The sequence below is a fragment of the Schistocerca piceifrons genome, chromosome 3 (genome assembly GCF_021461385.2).
Source record: "Schistocerca piceifrons isolate TAMUIC-IGC-003096 chromosome 3, iqSchPice1.1, whole genome shotgun sequence".
Taxonomy (NCBI): domain Eukaryota; kingdom Metazoa; phylum Arthropoda; class Insecta; order Orthoptera; family Acrididae; genus Schistocerca; species Schistocerca piceifrons.
In genome coordinates, this window is record NC_060140.1 from 742,127,027 (window position 1) to 742,139,723 (window position 12,697).

At 44.2% G+C, this 12,697-nt stretch overlaps 1 protein-coding gene across 1 annotated transcript in view; it reads left to right on the forward strand.

Annotated features, from left to right (window-relative positions):
- The first annotated feature begins 11,235 nt into the window (after positions 1-11,235).
- Positions 11,236-12,697, forward strand: part of LOC124789812 (zinc finger protein 239-like) — a 106,833-nt gene continuing 105,371 nt past the window's right edge. Inside the window, exon 1 of the mRNA XM_047257293.1 lies at positions 11,236-11,416. The gene's annotated coding sequence lies outside the window, so the exon portion shown is untranslated. The remainder of the gene's footprint in view (positions 11,417-12,697) is intronic.

Sequence of the window (12,697 nt, forward strand, 5' to 3'; positions counted from 1 at the left end):
TGTCTGACTTGAGACTAATAGCAAGCCGTGGGTCGTTCATTTTCTCTCTCTTTGTGTTCATTGCTATAAACGTCCTACAGTGACTTTTACACTCCTAGGGTGGAATGTGATTACTGAATTTACACATGTGTGCTGGTGGTGGAAGATTGTATTTGAAGTTCTTGTTCGGACTTGTTTTTCTGGCGTCATGGTGATAAAAGTGGAGGGTTGCGCCATTAGTGGCAATGACTGTGAAAGCATTACATGCAATATGTATCGAAACTGGCGTGGCCCTTTGCTACTATTTGCCAGTGTTGTGTGTAATTAAATTAAAAATATAAGTGTGAGAATTTTTTGCCCCCAGTAGGGCTGCCCCCTAATTCTAAGTTCATGCAAGTGCACCACACTCCATTAGGATAGTGTCGTGATTAGTCATCTAGCATAAGTGGTATCTATGCAGGTTTAGCGCTGTTAAGTTAGCTTACTTCGGAATGAATCTACCTTAAGGCGTGCTAAGCTATTTAAGCTCTGCTGTGCAAGAAATAACTTGTTTGGGCTGACGATTTAGCATATAGAGAGTGTAGCTTGAAATGGTGTGCTGTTAAAGTGGTTCATTGGGCACTACTAGTTATGTGTTGTGTTGTCCTGTGGTGACTGGTGACCAGAGGTGCATTAGCTGTTGGATGTGATGTAAATTGTTATTGTGGGGTAGTCCTCGTCGACAAGAATGAATTGATTAAAATTGAAATTCACTTGCCCTTGAGTGTTTTAACATGGAAACATGTGAAAACAAAAGCCAAGTTTTGATATATTTTTTAAATCGCATGTGTATTATCACATGATTAATCTTTCGAGTAAAGAAGGCCAGCCTGTTCTTCATTTGGTCATTTTGCTTAACTGGAGCTGTCATCGTTGAAGGCCTGTCTGTTTTCGATTTGGTAATTTTAGTTAACTGAGGCTGTTATTAAAGAACTCCTGGACATTTTCTGTTTGATAATTTTACTTAACTGAAGCTGTTATTACGAAGGCCTGCCTGTTTTCTGTTTGGTAATTTAACTTAATTGAAGCTGCTATTGTTGAAGACCTGTCTGTTTTGCATTTGGTAATTACACTTAGCTGAAGATGTTATTAAAGAACGCCTGCCTGTTTCCTATTTGGTAGCTTTACTTCACTGAAGCTGTTATTATTGAAGGCCTGCCTGTTACCCTTTTAATGAAGAGCTGTTACATAATTTTGTGTTAGTGGAAACTCTTATTAATCAAGGTCTACCTGTTTTTATTTCCCTATTATTGAGACCTGATATCTCAGTCAATCAGTTGTAATTAACTAAATTGGCACGGGATGTAGGGTTAAAGCTCAGCTCATCCAAACCCCAAGTGGTACTGATTGGTCATTCTAGGCTCATAACATGAAATATCGGGAATCCCTGCCAAATTTAACCCTAAATAGGACAAATATCAACTTCTCTCTCTCAGAAAAAGTCTATAAGAAATAATAGGTGAAAGTCTTAATTGGGCTGCGCACATAACTGCGATATGCAAGGTGGCATCAGCATCTCTCCATGCTCTACAAAAGCATAAAAAGCTCTTTCCTCTTGACCTCAAAAAGAAATCTGTACAAACCCTTAGATTTCTAATTATTGATTACAGAAATGTTATCCCAGAAGGTCTTGCTGAGGAAAGCTGACAGCACCTAAAATTGGTTCTGAATGCCCATGTTCGTGGTGTCAGTGATGTTCGACTCTTTGATCATATTTGACCATCATATGCACAGTTATCCACATGCAGACAAGTGCAGAGTTTTCCTTACCCCCTGTCTTGTCTTCTCTCTTGTCAGTACACAATGTCCGCCCCCCCCCCCACATCTCTATTCGGTCCTAACCTTCTTGTCTGAACAACATGGAACGAACACCCTTTTGCAACAGAGCAAAATCTCTTTTGTACGTCTCCATCGTTTAGCCACTATCTCAAAGTCCTTCTTAGTAACAGGAGCCCACCTCTCGAACATCCTCCCGCATTACATTGGATAACTGAATAACATCTGCAGAGTCAGAAGACAGTTAATTATACAGGGTGATTCAAAAAGAATACCACAACTTTAGGAATTTAAAACTCTGCAACGACAAAAGGCAGAGCTAAGCACTATCTGTCGGCGAATTAAGGGAGCTATAAAGTTTCATTTAGTTGTACATTTGTTCGCTTGAGGCGCTGTTGACTAGGCGTCAACGTCAGTTGATGCTAAGATGGCGACCGCTCAACAGAAAGCTTTTTGTGTTATTGAGTACGGCAGAAGTGAATCGACGACAGTTATTCAGCGTGCATTTCGAAGGAAGTATGGTGTTAAACCTCCTGATAGGTGGTGTATTAAACGTTGGTATAAACAGTTTACAGAGAATGGGTGTTTGTGCAAAGGGAAAAGTTCTGGATGGCCGAGAACGAGTGATGAAAATGTAGCACGCATCCAGCAAGCATTTGTTCGCAGCCCAGGAAAATCGACTCGCAGAGCTAGCAGAGAGCTGCAAATTCCACAATCAACTGTATGGAGAGTCCTACGAAAAAGGTTAGTTATGAAACCTTATCGTCAACTACCCGAGGCGATGGATCGGCCGCCAGGCAACCCGTGACAGAGCACTTCATCACTGGCCTCCAAGAAGCCCTGATCTTACCCCCTGCGATTTTTTCTTATGGGGGTATGTTAAGGATATGGTGTTTTGGCCACCTCTCCCAGCCACCATTGATGATTTGAAACGAGAAATAACAGCAGCTATCCAAACTGTTACGCCTGATATGCTACAGAGAGTGTGGAACGAGTTGGAGTATCGGGTTGATATTGCTCGAGTGTCTGGAGGGGGCCATATTGAACATCTCTGAACTTGTTTTTGAGTGAAAAAAAATCTTTTTAAATACTCTTTGTAATGATGTATAACAGAAGGTTATATTATGTTTCTTTCATTAAATACACATTTTTAAAGTTGTGGTATTCTTTTTGAATCACCCTGTATATCTGCTGAAGCAACATTAATGATTACAGTTGTCCTGAATGAAGTCGTTACTCCTGCATGTATTTATTACCAACTTCTCCCTGTTTTCTGTAATAGGTCTTTCAAGGGAAAAGAAAAATTCTGTATGAAATAAATATGCCAAGTACCAGCAAAGAATTAATTTGTATACATGTGATAGGCATAAGAGATAATACCTCAGATAATATTTATTTTTAAAACAAAAGACAAAAACTTTCTATTATTATTGTTCCATTCTGTCTGTTAGAGTATTGAGACGAAAGTCTTAGCGTAGTCTACCAGACGCTGCACAATTATTTAGTTGATAAAGTAAATAATTAAAAGTATTGGTGCTTTATTGAAAATGACATACTACCAGACATAATTGCTTCCATCATAAACAATTTGTATTTTGTAGTAATATTTCGCAACAATCAGCGAGAGGACACACTGAAGCGCGAAAGATGCTGGTATAGGCGTGCATATTCAAATACAGAGATATGTGAACAGGCAGAATACAGCACTGCGGTCGGCAACGCCTATGTAAGACAACCATCTGGCGCAGTTGTTAGATCGGTTACTGCTTCTACAATGGCAAGTTATCACGATTTAAGTTAGTTTGAATGTGGTGTTTGTGGTGTCACCGCCAGACACCACACTTGCTAGGTGGTAGATTAAATCGGCCGCGGTCCATTTAGTACATGTCGGACCCCCGTGTCGCCACTGTGTGATCGCTGACCTAGCGCCACCACAAGGCAGGTCTCGTGATATGAACAAGCACTCGCCCCAGTTGTACTACGGCATTGCTAGCGACAATACGGACGAAGCCTTCCTCTCATTTGCCGAGAGCCAGTTAGAATAGCCTTCTGCTACGTCCATGGCTATGACCTAGCAAGGCGCCAATTGTAACAGTGCATGTATCTTACGAGTCGCATTTGTATAGTCAAGAGAGATGTATCACAAGTCCCAGACAGTAAAGTTAAGTATAAAGCAGCTACGTACTTTTCTTGCTACCATTCAATAGTTATCCTGTTCCAGACTTGACGCCCGTCGGCGTGTGTGTACGCGTGCCTTTCTTTCGGCTACCTCAAGTGGCGTAACAGTCTTGTTACGTCACTACAGATTGGCGACGAGTCTACAAAGGATCTTGTGTTTTACTTTGCTTACATTTATTTGTGTCATGGCTTCGCCACAATCTCCAGATGTACTGTCCGAATTTTATCGCTTGCAGAATCGGCAGACGCAGGCGTTATTGGATGCCCTTGGACAGCTCGTCCAGGGTCAACGTGCCATTCAAACCGATGCGGCGGCCGCCGCTTCACCGGTACCGCAGCCACAACCTGCCGTTGCACCACCATTTCGAAGTTTTGATGAAACCCACGAGACTTGGCGGGAATGGTCCCGCCAGTTTGCGTTTCACCTCGCCGCCTACAGAATTCAAGGTAATGAGCGGCAGCCGTTTTTGCTTTCTTGTGTCGGTGTGTCCACATACCGTGTGATAGTGAAATTGTTTCCCCGACGCGACGTAGCAACTCTGTCCTACGAGGAAATTTTGTCTGCTTTAGATGCCTATTTCAAAGAAACAGTTAATGTGGTTGCAAAACGGTATACGTTTTTTCGTACAAAACGTACGGCCGGTCAAACTAATAGGGAGTGGGTAGCAACATTGCAAGGACTTACTAGGGACTGTGCCTTTGACTGTGACTGTGGTCTTTCTTATTCAGATACAATGGTACGTGATGCCATTGCACAGAACGTTTCTGATGTTCGCATACGGGAGCACATTTTGAAACTAGTTAATCCCTCCCTTGAACAAGTGATCGACATATTAGATAGACAAGACACACTTGACTGTGCTCAGGAATCTTTTGAAACTTCGCCAGCAGTGTGTAACATTAACCGGCCCGCCGGGCGAGCTGCGCGGCCCGGTCAACTGCCCTCGCGCAAACAAACGCAGCTGCCGCCGCGCTCTAAGCCACGTGTGCCGCGCCAGCCCACAAATGCAGTGAAATCATGCCCGCGGTGTGCTACTAGACATTCACGTGAACATTGCCCGTCACGCCAAGCTATTTGCTTTTTCTGTAATAGGAAAGGACATGTTCAAAGTGTTTGCCAGAAAAAGCTCCGATCAGACAATCACAATCATTCCAGGCCCTTTGCTTCGCGCCGGAATCGAACCAAGGACACTCAGGATCGTGGACCTTCGCTCATGGACATTCATGTAGTTAATTCCACTTCGTCCAGTGACACTTTCTCTAACAAAGACTGTGTTCGTCCCACAAAATCTGTGCGTCGACGTCGCCGGAAATCACGTCAATTAGCAAGTGATTCTGTACCAGTGTCTGTTCAAATTGCACAAAACAGTCGCTCTTGTCGTCAGCAGGACAATAAACTTTTTGTGGACTTAGACTTTGAAGGCAAAGTGATACCATTCCAGCTCGATACCGGAGCTGCAGTTTCATTGCTCAATCACGACACGTACAAACAACTGGGCAAACCTCCGTTGAGTGACGCAATTGTTAAGCTAACCACATAGTCCGGACAGAAAATACCTGTGTTAGGACAGTGCACTCTTCTTGCAACATATAAAGGACAAACAAAACTTGTGTCTTTTACGTTCTTCGTTCTTCTTCTGCAGTGAACTTGTTTGGTTTAGATTTATTTCAGTTGTTTAACATGTCTATTGTAAATCAGGTCCTATCACTGAATCAAACTGTGCCTACGGACAGTGTTTCTAGTGTATGTGAAGAATTTGCAGACATTATTGCACCGGGCTTAGGTTGCGCTAAAAACTATGAAGCACATTTGGAACTGAAGGTCAACGCGCAACCGAAATTTTTCAGAGCGCGCAATGTTCCTCACGCATTGCGTCATGAGATCGCAAGAACATTGAACAATGTAGAATCACAAGGTGTGAGTGAATGTGCGCAATGCCTCTTCTCTTTCAGCTCCGCTTCATCGCGTACGCCGTGCAGGGGTTCCGTTTCTCTGGACGACGGAATGCGAACGCGCTGTTCGCCAGTTGAAATCGGCGTTGCTTTCTAATACTTGCCTCACGCCTTTCGATCCCCAGAAACCCCTTTTGTTGATGGTACATGCATCGGATTTCGGGATCGGTGCTGTGCTTGCGCACAAAGTTGGCTCCCATGATCGCCCTATTGCCTTTGCGTCCAAATTGCTCTCGTCTGCGCAAAGACATTACTCGCAGATAGAGAAAGAAGTTTTGGCTCTCGTGTTTGGTGTTACTAAGTTCCATGATTTCTTGTATTGTCGTCACTTTACCATCATCACAGACCACAAACCTTCGACATCGCTTTTTCATCCGAGCAAGCCTGTACCTCCACGTACAGCGCAGAAATTCATTCGCTGGTCTATTTTCCTCTCGCAGTACCGCTACGATATCTTGTATCGGTCCACTGCTCGGCACGGAAACGCCGATGCGTTGTCCCGTTTGCCTGTTGCTGCGGATAAAGCATTCGATTCTTCCGAACTTGCTTGCATGTTCATTGATTCGGAAACGGATGAAGTGGTCGAATCGTTTCCGATTGATTTTCGTCGTGTAGCTACAGCCACAGCTGCTGACCCTGTCCTTGCTCCTGTTTTGCGTTTTGTTGCTATGCAATGGCCTTTGTCAAAGTCTCAGATCGAGGATCCGTTGGTTCGCAGATTTTTTGCTCACAAGGAGAGACTTTTTGTTCGACGTGGTGTTTTGTTGTTGCGTTCTAATAATGATCAGTCCAGAGTCGTGGTCCCACGTTCGTTACAGTCCTCTGTTTTACGGCTTCTTCACCAAGGACATTGGGGTATAGTGCGAACGAAACAACTTGCTCGTCAGCACTGTACTTGGTTCGGAATCGATGCTGCGATTACGAATATGTGTTCTTCTTGCATGGCGTGTGCCGAACAACAATCCGCACCGCCGTGGAAAGTCTTTGCATGGCCAACAGCCACTTCCCCTTGGCAACGCTTGCACATTGATTTTGCTGGTCCATTCTGGAATGCTCGATGGTTGGTTCTGGTCGACGCCTTCAGTAATTTTCCTTTTGTTGTCCGGATGTCTTCCACGACGTCCTCCGCCACCATCCAAGCGTTGTCTGCTATTTTTTGCATTGAAGGTCTTCTGCAGACTATTGTTTCCGACAATGGTCCACAATTCATGTCCGCAGAATTTCAGTCATTCTGCCAGGCCAATGGTATTCAACATCTGACATCCGCGCCGTTTTCGCCTCAGTCAAACGGTGCCGCTGAACGATTGGTCCGGACTTTCAAGTCACAGATGTTAAAGTTGAAAGAGTCGCATTCTCAGGAGGATGCATTGTTGCTCTTTTTGTCTTCGTATCGCTCTCAACCCCGAGATGGTCGCTCGCCGGCTGAGTTGCTCCACGGTCGTCCTCATCGCACCTTGATGTCTTTACTGCATCCGCCGCATCAGGTTCCTGTGCAGCGGCAGACTCCTGCTTTTGCTCCTGGCGACGTGGTATTTTATCGCAACTATCGAGGTTCACGGCGTTGGCTCGCAGGCTGCATTCTTCGCTGCCTCGGCCGCACGATGTATTTGGTTTTGGGGGCCTCTGGTGAGGTGCGTCGGCATCTCATTCAGCTGCGCCTCCGTCGTCGCACGGGTTCTGCCGCTCCCCGTCTGCTTTCAGCGACGGTGCCGTCCGGTCAGCGCCCTGGGGACCCATCTACTGGCTCGCCTCATCCCCAGGTGTTGCCGACGATGCCTTCCATTTTGCCCCATGGCGACGCGCCGCCGCAGCAGCCGCCGCCGCCGCCGCCGCCTGTTCTCCCGCCGGCGCCGCCCGCATTCGACTCTTCCCTGCAGCCGCCAAGCACCTCCCAGGGTCCCGCGCCGCCGATCGCTTCCTGTGACCAGCTGTCCTCCGCCATGGAACTCTTGCCCGCTCCGGACCACATGACGTCATCGCGCGTCAGCTACCCCGACACAATGGAGGTCGACCCTTCGGCCTCTACTGTCTTTTTACGGGCGCATACACCGCATGTTGACGTGCACCCTGGACTAGGTTTTCAGGCGTTTCCTAGCTCCCCTCGGACCGAATGGCCGGGTGCGGGTGGCACAGCCTCACCTGTTGTTAGGCTCCCCACCTCATCGCATACGTCAACATGGGGTCCTCCCCACGGCGGGCGGAAGCCTTATCTCACGACCGTTCGCCGATTTGCGGGGGAGGAATGTGGTGTCACCGCCAGACACCACACTTGCTAGGTGGTAGATTAAATCGGCCGCGGTCCATTTAGTACATGTCGGACCCGCGTGTCGCCACTGTGTGATCGCAGACCTAGCGCCACCACAAGGCAGGTCTCGTGATACGAACAAGCACTCGCCCCAGTTGTATTACGGCATTGCTAGCGACAATACGGACGAAGCCTTCCTCTCATTTGCCGAGAGCCAGTTAGAATAGCCTTCTGCTACGTCCATGGCTACGACCTAGCAAGGCGCCAATTGTAACAGTGCATGTATCTTACGAGTCGCATTTGTATAGTCAAGAGAGATGTATCACAAGTCCCAGACAGTAAAGTTAAGTATAAAGCAGCTACGTACTTTTCTTGCTACCATTCAATAGTTATCCTGTTCCAGACTTGACGCCCATCGGCGTGTGTGTACGCGTGCCTTTCTTTTGGCTACCTCAAGTGGCGTAACAGTCTTGTTACGTCACTACAGTGTTATAGTTGGCACATGAGCGGTGGGACACAGCATCTCTGAGATGGCGATGAAGTGGTGATTTTCCCGTACAACCATTTCATGAGTGTACCTTGAATATCAGGAATCCAGTAAAACATCAGATCTCCGACATCACTGCAACCGGAGAAAGACCCTGCAACAAAGGGACCAATGACGACTGAAGAGAATCGTTCAACATGACAAGTGCAACCCTTCTGCAAATCGCTGCAGATTTCAAAGCTGTGCCATCAACAAGTATCAGTGTGCGAACCATTCAATGAAATATCATTAATATGGGATTTTGGAACTGAAGGTCCATTTATGTAGCCTTGATGACTGCACGACACAAAGCTTTATGCCTCGCCTGGGTCCATCAAGACTGACATTGACTGTTAATAACTGGAAGCATGTTGCCTGGTCGGATGAGTCTTGTTTCGAATTGTATTGAGCAGATGGACATGTATGGGTATAGAGATAACCCCATGACTCCATGGACCCTGCATGTTAGCAGGGGACTGTTCAAGCTGGTGGAGGCCCTGTAATGGTATGAGGTGTGTGAAGTTGAAGTGATATGGTACCACTGATACGTCCATACAACTCTGACATGTGAGACGTATGTAAGCATCCTGTCTGATCACCTACATCCATTGGTGTCTATTGTGCATTCCAACGGACTTGGCAATTCCAACAGGACAACGCAACACCCCAGACATCCAGAATTACTACAGAGTGGCTCCAAGAACATTCTTCTGAGTTTAGACGCTTATGTTGGCCACCAAACTCCCCAAACATGAAGATTATTGAGCAAGTCTGGGATGCCTTGCAACATGCTGTTCAGAAGAGATCTCCTCCACCCCCCCCCCTTGTACTCTTACTGATTTACGGACAGCCCTGCAGGATTCATGTTGTCAATTCTTTCCAGCACTACTTCTGACATTAGCTGAGTCATTGCCACATTGTGTTGGGACACTTCTGCGTGCCCATGGGGTCCTACATGATACTAGGCATATGCACCAGTTTCTTTGGCTCTTCAGAGTAATTGACGAAGGATAAAGATCATCAACTAGCATTTTGTTAGTGGTCTCGTATTAGAATGTATGTCCCTTTAAACCAACAACCTGTACCTTTTAAACATTGAAGTCAAATGTTTCCTTGTCCAGCGACCGTAAGTTACAAAATAACATTTTAATTGTTTTAATTACGAGAGCCATTATTCTCTTGAGGCTTTGCAAAAATCACTGCAAAGAATCACCATAAAAGTCAAGCAAAGTTACATTAATACTAAAACTAAAAGTCTATTTGAGAGATGGCAACTCAAACCTGTAATACGAATATTTATCTCATTCCACAAATAAGCCAACCTTTATTTCTCAGTATTCATAGCTGGTGCAGTCTCCTAAACTTCCTTTCCACAGAACTCGATACATCAGAAATTCTTTTCATATATGCCACTATCATTATTGTTATTATTGTCATTATAATTATTACTAATATCACTATTAGTGGCAGCAGCAGTAGTACTAAAAGCACTGCCACCATTGACTTTATTATTTCATAGGCCGTATTATTTTCTCATACTGTCAATATAGACACTCAGATCTGTGGAACACTACTTGTCATATTAAAACTGTTATTTCTGAGATAACTGTGATATAAAAAATGTACTATATGTGTGAAACACTGGTTCGTTGTAGGAGAGTACGATATTGCAGTGCCTGTGGTGTATGCATGTCCGAAGGAACAGGCAGTTGCGAAACATACAACCATCAGCTGTATAAGGGAATGAAAATGAAAATATATGATGGACTGGGACTCGAACACAGAGTTCACGCTTTTACGCGAGTGGTCACCTAACAGCTTTGGCCATCCATGCAGGACTCACAACCAGACCCAAACCGAGCGAGATGGCGCAATGATTAGCACACTGGGCTCGCATTCGGAAGGACGACGGTTTAATCCCGCGTCCGGCCATCCTCATATAGGTTCTTTTCCGTGATTTCCCTAAATCGCTCCAGGCACATGCTGGGGTGGTTACTTTGAAAGGGCATGGCCGACTTCCTTCCCTAACTCAAAATGAGACCGATGACCTCGCGGTTTGATCTCCTCCCGAAATCGACCCCCAACCCAACCAGACCCAATTTTTCGGGCCTATTTTCCTGCTTTTTTTTTTTGGTCAAATATACATATACAAAACTTTTCGGTTCTTTCTACGAACTGAACGCAGTCGATTGTGTCTTATTCAAACATGAGATTTTGTGTCATAGTATTTGTTCCCTTAATGATCAGTAACAAAGTATACAGGTTCCTGCAATGATCTCTGGATTCCTCTTTTTGCACTTTCATTTGTTCAATGTGTAGCCAACGTTAGAAATGTCAAGAAACGGGATAGTTATTGAAAAATGAGCACGATTTCTACGACGATTGTGGCATTTGATCACATGTTCCTGCGTCCATTTAAATTTTACTAACAACTTTACAAAAAATTTTAATTTTTGACTTTGGACTGTAATTTTCTTCAAAGGAAGATAACAAACAAAGGTCGCAGCCGGATGGCACATTACACCATGAGACGTTGGCTGCCTGCGAAAAGTCATTTGTTTATAAGCAAGGGAAAGCTCTTTGCAGTCTATAATTTGTGTACAGCGTTATGATTGTTTAATGATTGGAGTGTTAGTACGGCATAGTTTTCGCTATCCTGTTACGTATAAGAAGTTGTGAGCTGTAGGTTTTGCTTCAGGAAAATGTGAATCACATCTAAGGTAGGAATTATCTAAGGTTTATGCCCCTGATTGACAGACAAGGTTTTGATTGTAGCGACAGTTAAAATTGCAAAATAGAGGCGTCGCCTCTATACTGTGCTGTGTAGTAAATAATTCGACTGCAAGCGGTACAAGCGAAATTTAGGGCTCGATGAAAATTGTTCTTTTGAGTAGCTAAAAATCCATTAATTTACGTAGGCGTGTATAATTTATTATGCGCCTTCACATATTCTCCTGTTTATCGTAGTTTTAATGTGGTGTTTAGAATGTATGTATATGTAGGATATTATTTTTTGTGATCGATAATTTGAAAGCCGAAGTTTGCTGTGGCACTTACTTTTTTCACAGTAAACAGCATAACACTGTGAATACAAGTTTCATGTATTCGCTTCCCCTACCACTCCCTGTTAAAGAACTGGATTTTCGTGTGACCTATGTATTTTCGTCATTTTTATCGATACTCTTGCTTTCTTGTATGTTGGTGCGGTACGTAACGTTAAGAATGAAAGGATGACACGTGTAGGGATGTAATGTGAACTACATTGCAATTGAACGCGTAAGAATACGGTTACTTCATAGAACATCTATACAATCTCCGATATTACAGCAACATAGAAGCAGCAGCAAGCCAAGTGGTGGCAGAGTTTGCTCAAAATTGATTACAGTTATACCTGTCTGCTTCTGTTTGCGTTTTTTATAGTTAATGTAAGATACTGTACACAAAATGCGACTGGTCTGTTACCATCACTCCCTGTTAGTGTGCCACATTGAAACACAATTTAAGCAGGCTTTGATGCTACTTACCTTCTTGCTATTTCTGAATTACTGTGCTATCAGACAATGCAGAGATAGTTTATGGAGTAACTACTTTTCCAGTAGTTACCGTTTTTCACATATATTCAGCAGCCTGTGTGATAGTACTCAAGACACACAATATTTATAAAGAGCAAAACTCATCTGAGTGACTCATCGTATTAATTGGGTCAACACTATCCATTGTAGTATAATAATGATTAAAAAGACCATATCAGCAGAAAATTTGAGTTAACTATTTACCAAATTCACAGCAGTTAATGTTACTGTATTCATTAGCTGGTCTGTATGATGAGATTAGTGCTGTAAATCATTTCCATTTAGGGCTACTGAAAAGTATGTGTATGGTAATAACAAAAAAGTTTTAAAAATGACTCATGTGACATTACTATAAGGAAAGGGGTATCCGAGCACGTGTTGATGCAATACCTGTCTTTCGGACAGTGCAAGTGGATTATGTAGTAAAGA